The sequence below is a fragment of the Triticum aestivum genome, chromosome 4B (assembly GCF_018294505.1).
Source record: "Triticum aestivum cultivar Chinese Spring chromosome 4B, IWGSC CS RefSeq v2.1, whole genome shotgun sequence".
Lineage (NCBI taxonomy): Eukaryota > Viridiplantae > Streptophyta > Magnoliopsida > Poales > Poaceae > Triticum > Triticum aestivum.
Window position 1 is genome coordinate 375,999,526 of NC_057804.1, and position 24,921 is coordinate 376,024,446.

Consider the following 24,921-nt stretch of genomic DNA (forward strand, 5'->3'; position numbering starts at 1 on the left):
GGACCTACTTTTCAAAATCCTATGCATGAAAACAAGACCAAGTGCATTAGTGGCAGAATAACATTCTAACTATACACGCTTTCATATGGTGTCACTTTATTTTGGCCATGTTTCTTTGCATTCCTCTGCTCTTCCAATTCCAGTAAACCAAACACCCAAGTAGACAGAAATCCAGTGTTTACAAATGCTCTGTTTACCATGTGCATTCCTATCCTATTCCGGTGTTTTTCCTATCCATGTGTTTTTAGAATCATGCAAGCCAAATGAGCCCTTACAAAATTACTTCAGTCACAGGTAGGTGTCGAAGGGAACTTTGTGTGGTTTGTCCTGCTCCTGCCGCGACGTCGTCCACCTCACCTGAGCTGCTCCATCGACAGAAGCATCCACCAAACCAGACATCACGACTCCTGACCGTCTTTCTCCGCCTCAGATCTCCTTCCCTGCCGCTGGCACCCACCGCAACAGCATCACCATCAGCGACACAGCAGATGAACCTGAGGAGTACATGGGTCCACAAGAGAGGTCGCACACTTTTGTTTCTGCTTATGTTATGCATTGCTTAAAATTACCTGCTACTTTATCGTCCTGTTCACCTCTTGAACTCCAAGTCAGGTCCAAATTAATGTTCAAACTTGAGTTCTAAATTAGTTGTGGGGCACATATCAAGGCAGCAATGAATAGTATGTCTATCTAATATCTGGTTCACCTAGGGTATGCCTATGTTGTTCATCTTGGGTGGGAAACAAACAGTAAAGCAATCATCATCTGTCTTTTTATTAAATTAAAGCAATCATCAGCCTGCTATCATTATTTTTGGATCCATCCACTCGTCGTTACCATCACTCTAAATTTCTACATGCTCTCCTTACATAATCACACCATATTTTTTTTGTATGCATGTCAGATATTGTACACAGTCATGCTGAACATGTAGAGAAAAAGAGAAGAGTTTTGCGCGGCAATACAATGTCATGTAGACATCGCTCCATGGTGGGTTCAATGGAAAACCCTCCCACCCCTCTCCAGATTGTAATCCAGAGGAAGATATATGTTCTGAGGCGGATTCAGACGCCGCTGACCACTCCTATTTACCCCCCCAAGGTGTTTGCTCTACCTTGGCATGATGATGTTAGTCATATCATGCATATGTTGCCTTGCAGTGCCTACTTTTGACATCATATATGTCATTTTCTTAGTTTAGACATGTTCTGTAATGCCACCTATTTAGTTTCTATATCATATATGGGAATTATGCAGTCTCGTGTCTATTAGCCAGCCATAATATATGTGAAATGTGCAATGCCATCCTGTTTAACCAGGCATCATATATTTGAATGATATCTTGCCCATCCTTTTCTTCATTACATTTCCATTTGTCGACAATGTTTGTACATTAAACTACTCTTCCTATGAATCAGCCATTTGGGTGGGAGATGGAAAAATCTGGAGTGAAAACAAGACCTTTAGAGCAGATAGTGCTACCTGTCAAAGTAGATCTCTTGTTGGGTCCCAATAGCTCCTCAGAGATGGATTCAGAGATAGATGACCAGTCCTATTCCCCCACCGAGGTGTATGCTCTAACTTGGCACGATTATAGTGCTCATATCATGCATATGGTGTCTTGCATTGCATAGTTTAGACATCATATACACAATATTCAACACCATGTTCTTAGTTCAGACATCATATCGAATGCCCTCTGTTTAGCATATAAATCACATATGTGAATTAAATGATGCGATCCTGATTACTTAGATAACATGTAGGTGAATTATGTCATGCGATCCTGTTTAGTTATTCATCATATCTTTGAATTATGTTATGCTATGCTATCCAGTTCAGATAGACATCATATATGTGAAATTATGTCATGCTATCCGTTTTAGTTAAACAATATGCATGTCAACTATTTCATGCCCTCTTTTTCCCACACTATCTATTGCATTTGTCTCTCATACAATGTCTGTACATTCAACTATGTTTCCTATTTATCAGCCTTTGAATTGAAGCGGGTGATGCCAGTATCTAGCGGACTAAAAACACGGTCTTCAAATAAAACAGTGCCACCTCTTGGTGGAGATAGCACCCCGGTTGTACGTGGACAAGAACCAGCCCTACCACACATAACCCAAACTCTCGCAGATTGTACCCCTACTGCGACGGACAGAGAACTAGCTTCACCCAATCTAACCCCAACCCCAGCCGATACTAACCCAGTTCCTGTTGACACAACACCATCTCCACCATAGAGCTCCCAAACAAGAGCAGTTAGTAAGGCAGCTCCAGTGCCCAAAGGGCCAGTATCACGGTGAACCCCAACTCCACCAGTTAGTACACCTATTCCTGTGGAGGAAGCACAACCAGCTAGTCGTAGTTTAGCATCTATCGCATTTGATGTTGTTAAATCGTATGTGCATATCTCCCCATCTTGGAAATATTATACTGAAGATGAAGGAAAATGCTAGTTGCAGGTGTTTGTCCAGGAGTTATGTGTAAGTAATGTTATTCATTGCAATTACTTTGCTTTGTCCAATACATCCTACCTCCATGATGGTTATAATATAGCAATTTTTCCCATTTTTCTCTATAGAGAAGGACCAATTTGGAAACTCATGATGAGGTAACCTGTGCTAATACCTCTTCTATCTTCAAGAATGCTTGGTGGCAGTATCGGAATTACTTGAAGAAAACGCACTTCACCGGCAAAGAAACTCATCAAATTCCCTTACGTTCTCTTGAGACACATTTACTGGACGATGACTGGGAACGCCTTGTTCTATACTGGTCCCGAACCAAGAATGTGGTAAGGTCTATGAGCTCATTTTCTATTTTTAAGTATTATATTCTTGCGTCTTACTGTACCCTGTTCATGTAGAACAAGTGCCTAAACCTGAAGAACAACTATTCTAATTTAAGATTCCATTGCTATTATAGTTCAAAAAAGCGCTAGGCGTTAATTGTGCATTTTTTCCACCGCCTTGCGCTTTACTGACCAAAGCACATGCTTATGCGCAGTTATGCACAGATTAAGCGTAGTTATGCGCAATGCGTTTTGCCAACGCCTAGAGCCTAGGGGCGCTTAAGCGCTCGCTTAGGCGCGCCTTTTTTAACTATGATTGCTTTGCTCTTGTATCACTGTATTTACTCATACAAACTTATTTTTAAATTGAAGGATCCAATTGAAACTCCAATGGCACAGCAGGTATGTTCACGCATGTTTCTTTAACAGGTTTGCTCTTATCAATAGCTCTGTTCATTTCAATTTTAATTGTGTATAAAGTTGACTTTCATATCATGCACATTACTAGCATCACAACAGAGCCAATAATGTTGTTGTGCATGTAGACCCGTGGTACCCATCTTAAATCTTGTTGTGTCGTCTAGTTTTCCATGCTTTGTATTCTTTCACTGCTGCTTTGTCTTGAACTGATATGATTTGAACCGTGTCTCTATTTTGATTTGGCAAGACAATGCAGTGACCATAGGACATAGATATATGTTTGTTTGATGCTTTTATTATGTACTAATACTTGGCAATAGAAGACTTGGTAGTTTAATCCTGTCCACCTTACTAATGAACTGGTTCACCGAAATGAGTTTCATATACTAGTACATGCTAAACTTGTTATGTGTCTGCTTGTTTCTTCTTTTAGAATGCTGACAGAATATTGGGGAAGGGTGCCTTATTAAGCAATGGTAAAGGAAGTAATGCAGATAAGGTTCAGGATAGTGACACATCCTTGTTGGTCTCCAACAAAGCTGATAAAACAGCTAAGGAATACTATCTTGAAGGCAGCGACACAACCCCAAAGTCCTGTCTTGGTTTAGTGTTCGAGTTACTAGCCACTACCGCTTGCACAAGCTATTCGAACTCACTGTCTGAATCAGTTCAGTTTCTTGAGTCTCAACTACAAGCTGAAAGACATCAATCAACTGTGCTGCGACAAGAAGCGGAAGGACTGCGGAAGTCCCTGGAGCATTCAGATGCATACTTTCTGGTGCAACAGCAAGCATTGGAGGATTTTAGCGCCAAACAGGACAAAGCTAATAAGCTTGCTAAGCTATTGCCAGCATGGTGGATACCCAGGATAACGTTTCTTGAGCTCTTCTTAAGTTGTTTGAGTTATGCACTTGTTTTGCTGCCGCGTTTATTTGCACTGGTGGCCAATTTTGACGGCCAGTGTATATAATATGCTGCTTTGTTCCCTATATTTGTACTGGTGGCGAACTTTGATGCCCAGTGGATGTAATATGTGTAATAGCAGTAATAGGCTAGCGTTAATTGCTTGCTTATCTATTTCCTTATTGTCTTGTTTAGTTGTTTGCTTGTAGTGACTGCAGTTCTTTTTCTGTGTATGTCTAGTGGCCACAATAGCCTATTTTTGGTAACTAGGCCAAAATAATCATGGCAACACACGAACTGTTGTAACCATGGGCCTCTTGCGGGCCATATGATCCATGGGCCTTCTTCGGACCGTAGGATCCATTGGCCTTCTATACGGGCCGTAGGATCCATTGGCCTTCTATACGGGCCTTAGATCCATGGCCCTTCTACGGGTCGTAGGGTCCATGGGCCTTCTATGGGCTGTACGATCCATGGGACTTCTACGGGCCGTACAATCCATGGGCCTCATACGGGTCGTACGATCCATGGGCCTTCTACGGGGCGTATCATCATTTCACCAATCATGGGCCGTACTATTCGTGGACCATGATGGGCCGTTAATAGGCCGTATTTGATAACTCTATGAAAACAGCCCAAAGGGTTTTCTGGAAATGAAAACGGCCCAATGTATTAACGGTCCACAAACGGGCCGACAGTAACAACGGGCTGAATTTGGCCCACAAGCAGAAAATGACAGTAACTGGCCGTATGTAACTGAATGCTCCAAATGAGCCCAAGAATCAATGGGCTCTGAGAAGGCCGAAAGATAACTGGGGCTGGAAATGGCCCAATGGAATAACGGGTCGTTAATGGGTATAAAGTGATACACTGTTCATTACGGGCCAGTTTCACCATGGGCCGTTAATGGGCCAAGAGTTACAAAGGGCCTCATATGGGCTGAAAGAAGTCATGGGCCACACATGGGCCGGAAGTTAAAATGGGCTGGAATCATATTGGACGGCCCACATGACGCTACTGGGCCTAATTCGGAGAGGTCGTAACAGGCCCTGGGTTAGCGGGCTGTAAATGGGCTATATGCGAACAGGCCGTTAACAGGCTTTCCGTGGGCCGGCTCGCCACCTTTTGACCAAGTCAAATGGGCTAGCCTTTTCACAGGAATGGGCCTCTGTTGGGCCGTGCCACATGTCGCCATATCATAGGCGCCTTGGTCCAATGAGTGGATGACATCTATCCCAATGGTGAGCCGACACAGGTTTCCTCCAGCCAATGATGATTTTACACGTGGAAAATCCCCATTGGTCGGGGCTGTTAACGGGTTATCGGATCCAAAACCGGACCTGATAGCTTAACGGCGTTCCGTTACGGTGGATGTCACGTGTCGGTCACCCTTGACGAAAGCACTTTTGTGACGCGCGATTTATCGTCATGGAAGTGGACACTTCCATGATGATAATTTTGGTAATGTCATGGAACACTTATACGATAGCACAGGTATGACTATCTTGATTCTTTCATTAAATCGTCATGGATGTACATGCATGACAAAAAACGCGACCTACTATGATAAACACGTATCATCACGGAAGTGTATTTTTTTATAGTGCCTGAGGCTCGAGCACGAGGAGCAGACGAGCCCCTGAGGCCGGGCCAGAGGCTGGGGTGCCAATGGTGGGTGCCATGGGCAGCTCTTCTCGAGGCAGCACCGGCTCGGCAACGGGGGGACTGCCGATGGCCTGAAGAGCCACTCCTTGAAGACACCAGGTTCCTGGGGGAGGCGCCGGGACGCCCTCTTGGCGATGTCATCTGCCTCCTTGTTTGTATCGCGTGGTACATGTTGCAACTCCAAACCTAAGAATTGCTTCTCAATTTTGCATACCTCCTCGAGGTATGCTTCCATGTGCTCATCCTTTGTGTGTACTCCTTGTTGGAGAAGTTGACAAGGAGCAGGGAGTCACCCGGGATGGTGAGGCGCCCGACCCCCAGAGCAACCGCGGCCTTGAGCCCGACGATCAGGCCTTCGAAGTCGGCGATGTTGTTGGAGATCTTCTCGCCGTGCTGGAAGCAGAGATGCACGGCGTATCAAGCTTGTCTCGGGTGGGCAAGATAAGCATGGCTCCAGCCCCCGCGCCTTGGCATCCGAATGCGCCATCGAAGTACATGACCCAGCCGTCAGGTGCCTCGTCTCCCGGGGCGAGAGAGCGGTCCTCACCTACTTCTTGGCTTGGTCCATCAGTCCATTCATCCACAAAGTCAGCAAGGGTCACACCCTTGATGACACTGATGGTGCGGAATTCCAGCTGGAATGCCTGCAACTCAATATTCTATTCGATGACCCTTCCGGCGGTGTTGGGGCTCCGGAGCACCCTCTCCAAGGGATAGGCTGAGACAACCTTGATGCGTGTCCTTGGAAATAGTGACGCAGCTTCCTGGAAGAGACGAGGAGTGCAAGGAGGAGCTTCTGTGGCATGGGGCAACGCGTCCGCGCATCGCGCAACAAAGTGCCAATGAAGTAAACAGGATGCTTGACGAGGGACGAAGTGCCCACTGGGTCTTGCTCCTCCTGAGGCGGTGGAGCCTCGGGAGCCTTGTCCTCTGGGAGGGCCACTGTTGCCTCATGGGCCCTAACTTCAGGAGCCCCATCTCCCTGATGGTACGGCTGAGGCCTCAAGCGCGCCGTCCTCAGGTCGCGACACGTTGGATGGGTGCGCGGTACCGCACTTCACTCCCTTGGCTGCATGCTCTTCGCGGACCGCCACAAGTGCCATGCTGGCTGGATGAGGCATGGCGGCTAGGCAAAGCACCAGGGGTTCAAGGGGGCGAGGCGCTACCATCACCGGCAGGCTGGTGAGGTACTTCTTGAGATCTTGGAAAGCTGCGTCGGCCTCTGGAGTCCATTCGAATGGGCCCTTCCTCTTCATCAGCTTGAAGAATAGGAGGGCGCACTCGCCTAGCTTGAAGATGAAGTGCCCAAGCAAGGTCACGTAGCCTGCTAGCTTCTACATTTCCTTGAGTGTTTGCGGCGGGCTCATCCTTTCTATCGCCTTAACCTTTCTGGGTTGGCCTCAATTCCTCTGTGTGACACCAGGAACCCCAATAGCTTGCCGGACGGGACGCCGAATACACACTTCTCCGGGTTTAGCCGCAACTTCACCTTGCGCAGGTTGGCGAACATCTTCTCCAGATCTTCAACAAGGGTTCTTGCCTCCTGGGACTTAACCACTATATCACCGACGTAAGCCTCAGCGTTCCTCCCGAGCTGCTTGCCCAGGGCGATGTGCATCAGCCGCTGGAAGGTTGCTCCAGCATTGCGCAACCTAAACGGCATGCAGGTGTAGCAGTACACCCTGCACTAGGTCGAGAAGACCATCTTCTCTACGTATTCCACCACCATCTTGATTTGATGATAGCCTGAGAAGGCGTCCAGGAAGCACAATAGATTGCATTTGGCGGTGGAGTCGACGATCTGGTCGATGCGTGGAAGAGGGAATGGGTCCTGAGGGCAAACTTTGTTTAGGCTCGTGAAGTCAACACACATGCGCTCCTTCTCGCCCTTCTTGGGGATGATGACTGGGTTTGCCAACCACTCCGGGTGTCACAACTCCCGGATAACGCCGGCCTCCTATAGCTTGTGGGTCTCTTGGACGATGAACGACTGCTTCTCCGGGGCTTGTCGTTGCGCCTTCTACTTCACGGGGCACGTGTTGGGGCATACCATGAGGTGGTGCTCAATTACCTCTCGTGGGACGCCCACTAGATCTGTCGCATGCCATGCGAATACATCCTTGTTTGCATGGAGGAAGCCAACCAACGACTCCTCCTGAACTCGGGGGAGGCCAGTGCCTATGGTGAAGGTAGCCCCCGACTCCCCATCCTCGTCGACCGGCACTTGCTTCGTCCCGGCCCGGTCTTGAGAGAACAACGGCTTCTTCTTCGCTAGGTAGCCCCCGGGCCTTCCGGAGCGCTCCCCGCCCTTGGTCGCGCGGCCGCCGCGGCCTTAAAGGTGAGCTTGAGGGCCGTTAGCGCATCCCCAGTGTCTCCCGCCATGGTGGGAACACCGCTGCTTCTTGGCAACTTCATGATGGTGTAGCCGGGATGAGTCGCTGGCATGAAATTGGCGAGGGCCAGGTACCCGAGGATGGTGTTGTACGGGAGCCCGATGCGCGCGACGTCAAAGTCGATGAGTTCAGTGTGGTAGTTGTCGCGCGTTCCGAAGGTGACGGGGAGGAGAATTTGCCCCAAGGGGCAGGTGGAGCCGCCGACCACTCCGGAGAAAGGCTTGGTGGGGAGGAGCCGGCCATGAGACACGTGGAGCAGGCCGAACGCTCCATGGAGAGGACGTTAAGGCCAGCGCTACCGTCAATGAGGGTCCTAGTGACCGCTACATTGCAGTTGGTGGGGGTGCAGAGCATGGGAAGCGCGTCGGCGCCGGCTGTGGTCTTTGGGTGATCCCTTGGAGTCGAAGGCGAGGTCGGCCTTGGGTGCCGCCCACCCCGGAGGGGCCCCTCGGGGGACCGATTCTTCTCTAACGTATCTATAATTTTTTATTATTCCATGTTATTTTATTATCAATCTTGGGTGTTTTATATTCATTTTATAGTCATTTTATAGTCATTTTATATCATTTTTTGATACTAACCTATTGACATAGTGCCAAGTGTCAGTTGTTGTTTTCTGCATGTTTTTTACATCGTAGGAAATCAATATCAGACGGAGTCCAAATGCCACAAAACTTTACGATAATTTTTTATGGACCAAAAGGAAGAAATTGGGCCCTGGTTGCACCTATGGGGAGTTCCGAGGAGGGGACAACCCACCAGGCCACGCCAGGAGGCCCAGGCGCGCCCTGGTCGGTTGTGCCCACCTCAGGTGCCCCCGGACTGCCTCTTTGCTCTATAAATACCCCAATATTCCAGAAACCCTAGGGGAGTTGACGAAATTTTCATCCAGTGGCCGCAGAGTCCAGAACCACGAGATCCAATCTAGACACCACCACGGAGGGGTTCACCACTTCCATTGGTGCCTCTCTGATGATGCGTGAGTAGTTCTTTGTATACCTTCGGGTCCGTAGTTAGTAGCTAGATGACTTCCTCTCTCTCTATTGATTATCAATACAATGGTCTCTTGGAGGTCCATATGATGTAAGTCTTTTGGCGGTGTGTTTGTTGGGATCTGATGAACTTCGAGTTTATGATCAGTTATATCTTTTTGTACCCATGAAAGTTATTTGAGTTCTTTGATCTCATATACGCGGGATCTCTTATAGCCTCGTATTTCTTCTCCGATATTTGGGTTTTGTTTGGCCAACTTGATCTATTTATCTTGCAATGGGAAGAGGTGCCGGGTAGTGGGTTCGATCTTACGGTGCTTGATCCCAGTGACAGAAAGGGAACTCACACGTATGTGTCATTGCTCCTAAGGATAAAAAGACGGGATCCATATCTTCCGCAATAGATAAACATATCTTGTCTACATAATGTCATCGTTCTTATTGCATTACTCTATTTTTCCATGAACTTAATACACTAGATGCATGTTGGATAGCGGTCGATGTGTGGAGTAATAGTAGTAGATGCAGGCAGGAGTTGGTCTACTAATCTTGGAGTGATGCCTATGTAATGATCATTGCTTGGATATCGTCATGATTATTTGAAGTTCTATCAATTGCCCAACAGTAATTTGTTCACCCACCGTTTGCTATGTTTTTCGAGGGAAGCCATTAGTGAAACCTACGGCCCCCGAGTCTTCTTTCTCATATATTTTCCTTGCGATCTACTTTTTCCTTGCGTTTATTTCCAGATCTATTAAACCAAAAAATACAAAATATCTTGCTGCAATTTATTCTTGTTTATTTTATTTGGCGTTCAATCTATCAATCTACTACGAATTTACCTCACATCCTTTGCCTATCTTGAGTCACCGTACCCCGAAAGGGATTGACAACCCCGTTAACACGTCGGGTTGCGAGGTGTTGTTCTTTGTGTGCAGGGGCTGTTTACGTTGTGTTGCTTGGTTCTCCTACTGGTTCGATAACCTTGGTTTCATATATGAGGGAAATACCTACCACCGTTGTGTTGCATCATCCCTTCCTCTTTGGGGAAATACCGACGTAGCTTCAAGCGACATCAAAATGAATTTCTGGCGCCATTGCCGGGGAGGATCTTCAACATAACCAGGTTCCTAATCAAAAATCTCATCTCCTTGCAATTTACATTATTTGCCTCTCTTTTTCCTCTCCCCCACTTCACAAAAATTTACCATTTTATTTGCTCCTCTTTTCCCCCGATCTCTTGTCTCTAGTCCTGATGGCTAGCGTCCCTACTTCTCCTTTGTCACCAGATTTTGAAGTTCTTTACTTCAAGCAAAGACAAGGAGAAAATTTGAAAGATGCCTAGTATAGGCTTATGGAATTGTATCATGTTTCTAACCTAAAGGGAGATGCTAAGGTTTTGCTTCGTAATTTTTGCATAGGATTAGCTTTGCATCATAGATAACTTCTTGATTTTGCCACTAAAGGAAATTTTATTGAGCTTGATGCAAATGCTGCCTATGAAGTCTTGGAAGGAATTTTGGGAATTCCACCCCAAAAGAAGGGGTTTTCCTTTACCCCTGAGGGATATCAATTTTTGGACAAACTAGGTGATTTACATAAACATATGGTCGAAATACAGAAATATAATGAACCCCTCAAGCACCTCAACGGTAGTATCAATCGCATGAATACCTTGATTACTCTTTGCAACAAGCGATTGGATATTTTGGATCTTAAGATGGTTTCTTTTCCGGAGAATTTAGGGAAGCATAAAGAGCCTCCCGGGTTTGAGAAAATCCTTACAAAAGTTGCTAAAACTTCGGAAGACAAAACTTAGATCCTTGCTTTATGCCTAGCTAAGGGTGTAAAACTATAACGCTTGTTGGGCGGCAACCCAATGAATAAAATTTATTTTTGCCTTTTGATTTCTGTTCTTGAGTTTAGACTATTATGCTACTGTTATGATTGTGTTTTTTGTGTTTTAATTAGTGTTTGTGCCAAGTAAAGCCTTTAGGATCTTCTCGGGTGATAGTTGTTTGATCTTGCTGAAAAAGACAGAAACTTTGCGCTCACGAAAATAATTATAATAAATCACAGAAAAGATATTTTTCCCTGATTCTTTTTTCATAAGATTAATATACAAATTATGATGGTCTTCCTAATTTGGTAGAATTTTTGGAGTTACATAAGTATTCGAAAGTTCCAGATTAATACAGACAGTTCTGTTTTGATAGATTCTGTTTTCTTTGTGTTGTGTGCTTATTTTGATGGCTCTATGGCTTTCTTTGATGAGTTTTTGCCATATAAAAGTTGGAATATAGTAGATATAATACAAAAACAAAATAAGAATTGGTTTTACACAGCACTTATAGTAGTGGTTTGCTTTCTTTTACTAACGGATCTCACAAGGGTTTTATTGAGTTTTGTGTGATTGAAGTTTTCAAGTTTTGGGTTATGTTATGATGGATGAAAGAAGGATAGAAGATCCTAACCTTGGGGATGCCCTGGCATCCCAAGCTATTATCCAAAAATGAGCAACCAGCTAAGCTTGGGGATGCCCCCAAGTTGCATCCCCTGTTTCTTCTGACGACCATCGGAATTTGACTCGAGACTATATTTTCATTCGTCACATGATATGTGTTTTGCTTGAAGCTTCTTGTATGATATGTGTCTTTGCTTGTTTTATTTTGTGTTTTAAGTCATGAATACTTGCTGGACATACCTATTTGAGAGAGCCAAAATTATGTCATGACTTGTTAGAATTGCTCTATATGGTTCACTTAAATTTTTATGAGCAATGGACTTGCTCTAGTGCTTCACTTATATCTTTTTGAGCACGGTGTGCTTAGTACTTTTGAAGAAATGCTCTCTTGCTTCACTTAAATTGCTTTGAGAGAAAGAAAATATGTTATGCTCATGATCTTCACTTATATTTGTTTGGGCTTATAAAAAGCAACACATGAAAATTAGTCCCAAAGTGATAGATATCCAAGAAGGATAAAGAAAGAAAACAAATTTATGTCATGAAGATCATTGGACAAAATAAACTTGATTCTTAGTAATAGTTTTGAGTTATGATGATGTGATATGTGAGTTATGTTGATTAGTTATTGTGCTCTAATAAGAATATTGGTGTTAAGGTTTGTGATTCCCTATGCATGCACGAAAGTCAATAATCATGAAATAAAAACTATGTCCTACTTCTGGTGCATTATTCGGTGTTAATTATGCTTAATGCTTGCTTATGAGATTATTCGTTTCTTGGTTGGTCGCTTCTCAATCATTTTGCTAGCCTTCATTTTGCACCAAGTATGACCTCTACTTGTGCATCCAAAAACCTTTAAACCAGGTTTGCCATATGAGTCCACTACCTTAGTTTCATATCTGAGGGAAATACCTACCACCGCTGTGCTGCATCATCCCTTCCTCTTTGGGGAAATACCAACGTAGCTTCAAGCGACATCAAAAGGAATTTCTGGCGCCATTGCCGGGGAGGATCACGTTAACATATTCTCCCATCAACGTGCCAATTTCTGGCGCCGTTGCCGGGGAAGTATCTTCAACATAACCAGGTTCCTAATCACAAATCTCATCTCCTTGCAATTTACATTATTTGCCTCTCGTTTTCCTCTCCCCCACTTCACAAAAATTTGCCGTTTTACTCGCCTCACTTTTTCCGTTAGCCGTTTTCTTGCTGGATCTGTTTTTGAGTGCAATCTTGTTGTGTGGTCACCATGACTCAAGAGAACACCAAACTATGTGACTTCTCAAATACCAACTACAATGATTTTATTGGCACTCCACTTGCTCCTCCCGCCACTAGTGCGGAGACTTGTGATATTAATACTGCTTTGCTAAATCTTATTTTGAAAGACCAATTTTCGGTGTACTAGAGTAGGGGTACCCTAGTATCCCAAACTTGTGCACGGGCAGTCGCAGCGCCCCGCGGCAAGGCTTGCCGGGCGACCGCCAAGGTCCTCCGTGGTTCCCTTGGAGCCATTCAAGAACAAAGTATTCAAGCCAAGGAGACAAGGCCCCGGCAAGAGGAGCTTGCCGGGAAGGCCAACCAAGGCATTTCGAGGAACTTGCCGCGACGCGCCACGCGTCCTAGCAAGACCCGGTGAGCGACAAGCTTCCGGACGAGACAAGACAACGGCCGCGGCAAGGCGCTTGCCGTGGCAGGTTATCACTCTGCACCCGTGCTCTAGCGCATCCACCAACATGTCGCCCTGGGGCCTTCCCAGGTGCGCGTGGCAGGAGGCTGAGCAGCCAGCGATGCGAGGTGGCAAGCGACGCTGACAAGATTACCATCATGGCGAACGGTGGCGTCCCTGACGGTCCTTTTCTGCACTGTTTGGGCGACACAGACGGGCATTTAATGCCTTTGTCCCCTGCCGTCAGGGTTAGGTAGGATGCACTGTGCAGGTAGCTGTACCAACCGTAACTCCTTTTCCATTTTTACCCTCGTCTGCGTTGCCACCTGTCGGTGACCCCTTGAGCGTATAAAAGGAGGCCCATGCGCAACGTAGAGGGGGTTCGGACCCAGAAAATCACACACGCTCGGTCTCGTTAGCAGCTAGAGTGTGCTGTAGCACTCAGCGCTCCTGAGCAAGAACACAATACAATCAGACAAGCAGCAGTAGGAGTATTATCTCTCCGGAGAGCTTCGAAGCTGGGTAAACTGCTCGTGTGTTTCGCCTCGATCTGCTCTTCATGCGGCCTCCGCCCCCCGCCGAACCGAAAGGGGCTCGGTCCGCCGGCCCCATAGGTGTTCGTGGATCAGCTTCCCCGACATCTTTGGCGCGCCAGGTAGGGGGCATCGAGATTGTGTGAACCTGATCCGGTGTGCACATGAGCTAGATCTTCATCTTCTTCATCGACATGCCACCGAAGAAGAAAACTTCGGCGGCAGCTGCTCCGTCCACGTCACTTCCACCACCACCGGAGCAAACGGGTGGCGGAGTAGACACCGGCGGAAGAACGGACGTCGACGAGGAAGCTCACGATGCTGCCGGGTCCAAGGACAAGGCTGCACAGACCTCGGCGTCCGTACATGTACCGCGCCCATCTCAGGAGGCGCAGGACCGACAGCGTCATGGTACTCGCAGTACCATACGTCTGTTGAGCCAAGATCGAGCTGGTGGATCTCGGGGTGCTCAAGACCAGCATGCACGCCAACATGCTGGCACGAGCGAGGCATGGTCGCCTGGACGGGATACTGCTCCTTCTAACATAGTTAGAAGTCCGAGCATATCCCGCTCCTCGCACCGTTCGCCACTGCCTCCCACCACTCCAGCAGAAGCTTTGGCGCGAGCTCAACTGCTCTTGAGTTACCCTCCAACGGAAGACAAGATCGACGGATGGAGGGCCACCATTCAGAGTCTCATCGGCTTCGCCAACGGCGACACTCCGCGGCAGCCGAGTGCATCGCTGCTGCGGCAGGACCGCCAGGCACGAGCCGGTGGCAACGAAACTGGTGGGGGTGCAACCACCATGCACTCTCCATCCCGAAGGCCAAGATCGCCGACTCGTCGGATCCACCTCGACAGCGACTCCACCACATCATCAGATCCACGAGCTCGTCGCGATCAGCGCCAAGTTCTTCACGAACGACAGCAAGAAGACGCTCGTACTCGCATCGAGCGTCGAAGAGAAGCGCGATGTCAATCCGACAAGCGCGCTGGGCCCTCTGTTGACATGCATGCGCCAGGGGAACCAGGCGACTTGCCATACGAGGTAGGTTGCCCTGCGTTCACTCGTAAGCTGGGGCAAGTCCAGTGGCCCAGCACGAAGAATTTCAAACCAGACGTACCAGAGAAGTACGACGGCAAGTCGCATCCGTCGGAGTTCCTCAGCATCTACACCATCGTGGTGCAAGCTGCCAGGGGACGGGACGACAAGATCCTTGCCAACTACTTCCCGCTGGTGCTCAAGCCCAATGTCAGATCCTGGCTCATGCACTTGCTGGACAACTCCATATGCTCCTAGGCAGACCTGTGCCATTAGTTTGTCGGCGCCTTTACGGGCGGCCACAAGCCTCATGGCCAAGAGAGCGACCTTCATCTGCTCGCCCAGAAGGAAGGAGAGACCCTGCGCAAGTACATTTAGAGATTCAGCCGCGTACAGCACAACATCCCAGACATCCACCCTGCCGCGGTAATCAGTTCCATCAGAACGTGTGAAACCGCAGGATGCGGGAGGAGATGGCGATGTGCAAGATCAGAGACGTCAGTGAGCTATATGCCCTGGCCGACAAGTGTGCACGTGCTGAGGAAGGGAGGAAACTCCTCGGAGAGAATACAGGAGCAGGAGGATCTGATAGTGAGGAGACTGCCCCGGCAAGGAAGAACCAGCGGTGGAACAACAGGAAGAAGAAAGGCAAAGATGTGCTAGTTGTTGAGCAGTCCGGCAAGAAAGCCGAAGCTGGTAGCTCCGGCAAGGAGGTTGCCGCAGCTGTGGCGATCGCCGACAAGCAGGACAGCACCAACAAGGAGTACTGCAAGATCCACCGCACCAAGGGCCATGACCTCCAGAGCTGCAAGAAGGTCGAGCAGCTTGTTGAGCAGCAAAAAGCTGAATACGAGCGACGCGACAAGGAGAAAGCCCAGGAAGGTGCTGGAGGAGCTGGCAAGAAACGTCCCGGCCGAGGAGGATGCCGCGGCAAGGCCAAGCAGCGGCAAGGAGACAGACCTCCCCGCGGCCGCGACAAGGATGAAGATGACGACGACGATGAAGATATGGATGATGACGAGACTGACGAGCAGGAGTTCCAGAAAGCCATAGAGGTCCTGTGCGTTGACGGTGGTGCTTCTCTACATACTTCTTACCGCCAGCTCAAGCAGTGGGTGCGGGAAGTTAATGCGGCAGAAGCACCCATCGAGTCACGCAAGCCTCTGAAATGGTCCAGCACGCCTATCATCTTTGATATTGAGGACCACCCTAATCGCATAACTGCGGTCGGGTGCTTGCCGATGTTGGTTTCACCAACTATCCGCAACCTCAAGGTCACTAAGATGCTAGTTGATGGCGGGGCCGGCTTGAACTTGATCTCCTCCGCGGTACTCCAGAAACTCCAAATCCCTGATAGCGAGCTCGAAGAGACCGACACATTCCAAGGAATCAATCCGGGAAGGAGCAAGGCGAAGGGGAAGATCACATTGCCGGTAACATTTGGCAGCGAGATGAACTTCAGGACTGAGAGGGTCACTTTTGACATTGCTGATTTTCCATTGCCTTACAATGGGATACTCGGCCGTCCAGCGCTCGCCAAATTCATGGCAGCCTCTCACTATGCATACAACGTACTGAAGATGCCAGGCCCGATAAGTGTCATCTCTGTCCCTGGCGACAAGAAGGATGCTCTTATTTGTGCCGACAAGATCTACCGGGAAGCAGCAGCAGCAACAGATCGCAAGTCACTTGCCGTTGAAGCTCCCGGGGCGAAGAAGAAGACCAAGTCCGGCAAGAGCTCTGATGCCCACTCCGGCAAGCGCACCTCTTCAAAGTGCTGCGCTACCGTCGAGGATGCACCATCGAGCTCCACCGGCAACTGTAAGAAGACAATGGCAGCTCCACCAGAGACCAAGAAGGTGTCCGCCAAGGAGGACGGCACTGGTGGTACCTTCACCATCAGTGCCACTCTCGACCCTAAATAGGAAAGCGTGCTCGTTGCTTTCCTGCGGGCGAACGTCGACGTGTTTGCATGGCAACCGTCTGACATCCCCGGTGTTCCCAGGAAAGTAATCGAGCACCATCTTGCCGTCTGTCCTCATGCGCGGCCCGTCAAGCAGAAAGTCAGGAAACAGGCAGTGGAGTGCCAAGAATTCATTGCAGAAGAGATCAAGAAATTGGAAGCAGCAGGCCTTGTCAGAGGAGTGCTTCATCCTACGTGGTTGGCCAATCCTGTAGTCGTGCGTAAGGCAAACGGGAAATGGAGGCTTTGTATCGACTTTACCGATGTCAATAAAGCTTGTCCCAAAGACCCATTTCCCTTGCCGCGCATCGACCAGATTGTTGACTCCACAGCCGGATGTGACTTGCTATCATTTCTTGATGCATACTTAGGATACCATCAGATCTTCATGGCAGAAGAGGATGAGGAGAAGACCGCGTTCATCACCCCATCTGGCACATACTGTTTCGTATGGATGCCTTTCAGTTTAAAGAATGCTGGTTCAACATTTGCAAGGGTAGTTCATGACGCTTTTGAGCCACAAATGCACAGAAATGTGGAAGCCTACATGGATGACATAGTGGTTAAGAGCAAGGACAAGGCAACTCTGATTCAAGATTTAGACGAAACCTTTGCAAATCTGCGCAGGATCAACCTCAAGCTTAACCCCGAGAAGTGTGTGTTTGGAGTCCCTTCCGGCAAGCTTCTCGGGTTCTTCGTGTCTCAGCGGGGAATTGAAGCCAATCCCGACAAGATCAAGGCCATTGAGCAGATTGAAGTACCGAAGCATGTCAAGGATGTACGAAGACTTGCTGGTTGCGTAGCTGCTCTCAGCAGGTTTATCTCTAGGTCTGCTGAGCGCGCCCTGCCATTTTTTAAAATATTGAAAAAGGCGTGTCCAATGGAATGGACTCCGGAAGCGGAGGCTGCGCTGCAGGACTTAAAGAGATACCTGTCCTCCACTCCAACACTTGTCGCACCTAAACCACAAGCGAAGTTGCTGCGGTACATAGCGGCAACCAATCAAGTGGTTAGTGCTGCGTTAGTAGCGCAGAGGGAGGCGGATGATGAGCCAGCAACCATGGCAGATGCATCCAGCGACAAGTAGAGGACTTCACCGGCAAGCTCTGGTCCCGACAAGGATGGATCTGCGCAGGAGCATGAGAAGATGCAGAAGAGAATGGTGCGGCGCCCAGTTTACTTTGTCAGTTCCCTTCTGCAGGGGGCTAGGTCAAGGTACTCTGGTGTGCAGAAATTGCTTTTCGGCCTCCTCATGGCCTCGAGAAAGCTGCACCATTACTTCCAAGCACATGAGATCACAGTCGTCACTCGCTTTCCGCTGAAGAGGATACTTCAGAATCCAGAAGCAACAGGTAGGATTGTCGAGTGGGCACTAGAACTGTCAAGCTTTGGCCTCAAGTTTGAGAGCACTTCAACTATCCAAAGCAGAGCATTGGCAGAATTCATAGCAGAATGGACGCCAACACCAGATGAAGAGATTCCAGAAACGAGCATCCCCGTCAAGGAAGCAAGCAAAGAGTGGCTGATGTACTTTGACGGTGCCTTCTCGCTGCAAGGCGCCGGTGCAGGCGTGCTACTTGTTGCACCCACCGGAGAACACCTCAAGTACGTAGTCCAGATGCACTTCCCCAAGGAGCAAGCAACGAACAATACTGCAGAGTATGAAGGATTGCTTGCCGGTCTCAGGATCGCGGTAGACCTTGGGGTCAAGAAGCTCATTGTCAGGGGTGACTCACAGCTTGTCGTCCGCCAAGTGAACAAGAATTATCAGAGTCCGTTAATGGAAGCTTACGTTGATGAAGTGAGAAAGCTAGAAGAGCACTTTGACGGCCTACAAATGGAGCATGTCCCAAGAGCTCAGAACGACATTGCTGATGGCCTGTCAAAGTGCGCCGCACTTAAGTTACCTGTGGAACCAGGGATCTTTGTGCTCAAGCTGACTCAACCATCCGTAACACCATCAACTGGACAAAGCAAGAAGAGGAAGTTGATTTCTGGTGACTATTTTCCGGCAGAGCTTCCCGAAGCCACCGCCAAGAAGGGTGCTGAGGAGCAGTCTGCTCCGGTGAGCCCTAGGGCTTGTTCCGTTGAAGCAGACGCTCCCGACAAGTTTTTCTCCGGCAAGCTTGCCGGGGGACATCAAGCTCCAGCAGAGCCACAGGTTCTTGCCGTAGAAGCGGATGTTCCCACAGCAACAGAGGTGCCTTTAGTCCTTGTTGTCGAGCCGCAAGCTCCAGCATGGGCACAACAGATTGTCCGTTTCCTTCAAACAGGAGAACTTCCTGATGAGCAAGAAGAAGCGGAAAGAGTAGCCCGACAGTCAAGTATGTACCAGTTTGTCGATAGCACACTGTACAGAATAAGACTCAACGGCGTGAAATTGAAATGTATTCGCCGGGAAGAAGGACAAGAGCTGTTGGCAGAGATACATGGAGGCATATGTGGTCACCACATTGGCGCAAGAGCACTTGCCGGCAAAGCGTTCCGACAAGGTTTCTTTTGGCCGACAGCCCTCCAGGATGCAACTGCACAAGTAACCAAGTGTGAATCGTGCCAGTTCCATTCCAAGCAAATACACCAGCCAGCTCAAGCTCTCCAGACGATCCCTTTATCCTGGCTATTTTCGGTCTGGGGGCTTGACATCCTCGGCCCATTTCCCCGAGCTGTCGGGGGCTTTGAGTACTTGTATGTTGCAATCGACAAGTTCACAAAGTGGCCGGAATTGGAACCAGTGAGGAAGGTGACAGCACAGTCAGCAGTCAAGTTCTTCAGGTCGATTGTTTGCCGCTTCGGGATCCCTAACAGGATCATCACCGACAACGGCACACAATTCACGAGCCGCACCTTCATGCAGTACGTCCAAGATCTTGGCGCCAAGGTCTGCTTCGCTTCTGTTGCTCATCCGAGAAGCAACGGTCAAGCGGAGAGGGCAAATGCTGAAGTGCTGCGCGGGCTCAAGACCAGAACTTTCGACAGGCTGCACAAGTGCGGAAAGAACTGGATTGAGGAGCTGTCGGTGGCTCATTGGTCGATCAGGACGATGCCAAATCGAGCCACCGGCCAGACACCTTTCGCTCTAGTCTATGGAGCAGAGGCAGTTCTCCCCACGGAACTTGTATACGGATCACCTCGAGTGCTCGCTTATGATGAGCTCGAGCAAGAGCAGCTGCGACAAGATGACGCACTGCTCCTTGAGGAGGACCGTCTTCAGGCTGCTGTACGAGCTGCTCGATACCAGCAAGCTTTGCGCCACTATCATAGCCGCAAAGTTAATGCCAGAAGTTTCGAGGAAGGCGACCTTGTTCTTCGGCGCGTTCAATCCGCCAAGAATTCCAACAAGTTGACACCAAAGTGGGAAGGCCCTTACCGGGTGAAACGAGTCACGAGGCCTGGCGTTGTCCGCCTTGAGACCAAAGATGGCATTCCGGTGAGCAACTCCTGGAACATTGAGCATCTTCGTAAGTTTTACGCGTAGGGCGCGGTTGCCGGAACCTGTTCCGGCAATCACCTTTTGTACAAGTATTGCCGATGTTGCATGTAATCCTTTGGACAAAGCTGGGCGCAGACCCCATGCATAAGTAAAGCTCATGTGCTCCGCACATCAAGTCAATTTCATGCTTTCTACTTTATATTTGCATGCGTTATCTGACACTCTGTGCAGCACCTACCCCCGGTAAGCAATAACGAGCCGTAAGGCTCCATATCTTTATTTTCTCTTCTTTCTTTTTCTCAAATAGGAAAGGAAGATTCCCTCGCACACAAGTTTTCCAGGGGGAAAGGAGAAGATAATGGTGTGGATCAGGCATCGTTCAAGGAAGTTTCGCCTTACCGGGTTACCGGAAAGCAAGCGACAGAAAATCTAAGTTGCCAAAGTTTGAGCAATCAGTTTTTAAAATTTTAAGTTATCTTCCTCGAACGACCGTGCTTTGTATGGAAAACCTGTGCGCAGAGGAACCAACTTGTAGCTAGTTGCGCCCTTACTTTGTTTTGAGTCCGCTCAACAACTTAAGTGAGCTGCGACTAGTTGCGACAAGGTTTCTTGTCGGTAGCGGCACCGCCAGTAGGCTGCTGACGTCCCGCACTCAGCGCTCGCGGCTAAGGTGCCTGCGCCGGCAAGTTCCCTAAAAGCGTAGGGCAGAAACATACAAAGGAAGGAATCAAGTAAAGGAAATAACATAGCAAATCTCTACCCAAAATAGAGTTATATTACAAGATAGCTTGTCGCAGCTCTAACAGATTGTTCTCATGACATGACTAGCAGCGACAAGGAGAAAGAGAAAACGGGCGGCCTAATCTATGCGATCGCCCTCAATCCTCTTGATCCCGCTCACCTTGTCCACAATGGGTGCGACAAGGGCCTTGAGCGCTTCCAGATCAGCATCCGGCGGCAAGGACTTGAGGACGTTGGTGAAGTTGAGGCCTGGGTTGCGGAAGGCCACCTTCATCAGCACCTTCTGGAGAGCTCCTGCGCAGATCTTGCGCGACTCGTCGGCCAGCTGCTTTGGGATCTTCTCCCGGAGTCGCTAGAGGGCCGTCGCCATGCCTTTGAAGAACAAGCTGAGCTTGGCGCTGGGTTGGAGGTGCTCGTCGGAGGAGTACCCGAGATCCTCCATCCCCAGCTGCGCCAGCTCCCCGTCGATGGCGGCGGCAAGATCCACAAGACCCTTAGTCCAGTGCTCCACAGTCTCCCTGAAGGCATCGTGGGCGGCAGCAGCATTCGCCAGTAGCGCCTCGTCGGCCTTGATCTTCTCCGACAAGGCCACCTCCCGCTCCCTGGCGCCGTCCAGCGTCTGAGGCAAAGTAGCCAACTTCAACTCGAGATCTGCATTGGAATCCTTGGCGGCGCTGACCTCCTTGCTCCTCTCAGCGAGAAGACCCTGCAGCTCTGTGATACTCTAAAATTTTTTTATTTGGTTTTTATCAAAAATTTTGTGGTTTTTGAGGAAAGGCCTTGTCTTAAATTTTTTCTTTTTCAGAAAAACCTTCCACTTAAAAAAACTTCCTTTGCCTTGGCAAGGATTTTTTTTTCAAACTTTGGTGGTTGATCTTTTGAAAACTTCTTCTCTGTTGGTTCCCTCTCAAAATTTATTTTTGGGAGTTTAAATTATTTTTCTTTTAAAATAAAACTCTATGAAAATTTGGGATTTCCATATCTTGGAAGCATCCTTGACTCAGCATTCTTGCCCATGTGATAAAACCTCTCCAAAACCTCCCCTACACCTTGTGATCAACCCAAGTTCTCTGTCCCAACTAATCCAAACAAGTTTTGGATTTTATTCTAATTATTTTCCCTCTCAAATCAATTCTGAAAATTATTTGGAGCCTTAGTGATTTTCAAAGCAAGTACTCTTTTTCATTTGAGTTTTGACCTCACCCCAACTCCCCTGGATAGTCCTTTGTACCCACAACTCAGAACCATCTGGATCCACTCCTTCTCTTTTCAAATTTTTCGAAATTCAGTCTCTGCAAGTTTGGACCAGATTTGCCAAATTTGATGAAATTCATATCTACACTCCCCCAAAAATTCCACCAAAATTTAGGCAACCTATTTGAGCAATGAGAAGCCACTCCACCAAGTATCAGCTCATGGAAAAATCCCTACATGCCTGGAGCATTCTGTCGAACACTTGAGCTACACTGTTCCTTTGCAAATTCAGTAAGTTTAGTCTTCAGTGTCGTCTTCGTCCGTCAGTTTCAGTCACGCGGCCACAGTGCCCTTGGCACGTTCCGCGCCGCCTCTTCCTCTTGTCCGAAGCTTCACACGCGTGCGTGGAGCCTTCCTGGCGTCGGTAGCGTGCTGGCCTGCCCTCGCCGGCGTCTTCTGCAGCGTCGGGACCTCCCGTGGCGGCCGACAGGAGACACACCACGGCAGAACGCCGTTCAGCGCCGCCCAAAGCCCCCTGGCTCTTCGCGTGGCCTCATGCACGCCAGCGCACGCCCGTGGCACAGCCACCGTGGCCGGCAAGCACGGGACGCGCTCTCCGCCGCCGACGGGCACGCGCCATCCCCGTTCCGTCGAGCTCGCCCTTAACACCCAAACCCCGGCCAGTTTAGCACCAAAACGGACCCATTGAACCTCCGTGATGACGCTCGACCCCCTAACCACCCTGACCGAGCACTGCGCCACCGTAATCACTCGCCGGTGATCCCCGTTCACGGCAACCGCCTCGGACCGCCTATATAAAGGGGCCCCGAGCTCACTCTCATGCACGCAGCATCACCACTCCTCACCAACACCCCGCCAGGCCACTAGGGGGACCCCGAGGAGGTCTTCCCCCTCAACTCCGGCTGCCCCAATCCGCCTCGGCCGCCACCTCGATTCGCTCCGGTGAGGCCGTCTCCGGCGCCCAAACCCCGTTCGTTACCCTCTCTAGCTACCAGGAGCATAACCCCCTCTTCAATTTAACCCTTGCAGCCCTCTCCGACGAGCCCCTCGACCACCCGAGCCGCCGTCCGCCGGAGCAAAGCTCGCCGTCGACGTGGTGCTCGCCGACCGCCTCCACCACCATCAACCGACGCGGAATGGCGCCCTGAGCACGGAGGTACTCCCCGATCTCCCTGCCTCGCCGTGGATCGCCGCCGGCGACCACCGCGGCTCTCGGGCGCCGACGAGCTTCGTCCGCCCCGTTTGAATGTTTAAACCTGACAAGTGGGACCCCACCATCAGCCTCTCTGCTCTCTCTTTTGAATCGTTTTCTGGAAGCGCCTTCGGGCAGAATGTGTTTTCTCTTTGGGCTGGCGTAGTTTCTGCCGAAGCGTTTTCTGTTTTTATAAACTAACCCCTGGAAATCTTCTGTTTCATTACAGATGAGTCCCTGGACAAAAACCCTTATAACTTTTAAACAGAAAAGTATTTTTGATTGATTCTTCTTCTGTTCTCTTTAAAATTTTGTCTAGTTTTTATCAGATTTATTTGAAAAATATTTGGTATACTTTCTGTGCACTCCTTGGTATTTACGATAGCGCATATATTCTCTTTATACCGTAGATACCGAAGGAGGTGACGGAGCCGCGAACTTCACCGAGCTAGGCTCCGACTACTCTAAACCAGGCAAGCATGTTTGAACTTTTGATATGATGAGTGTCTTGGCATGTTTTGCATTTAGTTAGTTTCATGGCATGTTGAGAAGCATATCGATGAACGTTATTTTATGTGATAATGAGGTAAGTGAGTTCGATGATCCATACGTGGATGAATGTGAATATGAATGGCCATGTGTTGGCATGAGGATGGGTAAGATGGCAGTGTTGTAGCATGCCAGTCTTACGCCAGACTATGTGACTTCAGTGTCAAACCGTGTCGGTCCAGTACCTCTCATTTCCTTCCATGTACTACCACATGTTTTCCGCAAGGAATATGGTTTAGTAAGTTGCAAACCGCTTTCATGGTACACACCAAAGAGGAGAGGCCGTGATGATGGTTCCATGGCCCTGGATTAAAGCCAGTCATCCGGTCAGGGGGCATGGGTGTTTCCGGTTGGGACCGAGAGGGGGGCACCCCTTAGAGCGCGCGTATATAAATTTGATCCCATGCTATTCGAGATTGTGATCTCCCCATCTCAAATGTTTTTCTTGGACGATGTCTAGGGTGATTCCTAGCATCGAGAGGTAGGATGGGTGTGTACTGGTTAGCTGTGTTTTCTTCCGAAATACCGTAAACAGAACTAGTCCTTCGTGACTACGGAAATCCGTTGGCTGTGGGAATAATTTTGTACAATCTCTGCAGAGTCATATATCCCTCCACGTCATCTATTCCATGTCCAAATTCGTATTATCTTGTCCTAACAATGACAGTGTTGATGACAGAGACTCCGGTGTTTCGCATGAGTGCTAATTCCGGTTAAATGATATTCCTGTGGATGGACTAACCCATTTATTCTTATGAATTAAAAGTTTATTATGATTATTATTTATCTGTCCATAAAAGCCCTTTCTGTGATGTCGCCCCGATGTCCGACTGTGGCATTTCTTTTCAAGCCCTTTCTGTGATGTCGCCCCGACGTCCGACTATGGCTTTTCTTTTCAAGCCCTTTCTGTGATGTCGCCCCGACGTCCGACTGTGGCATTTCTTTT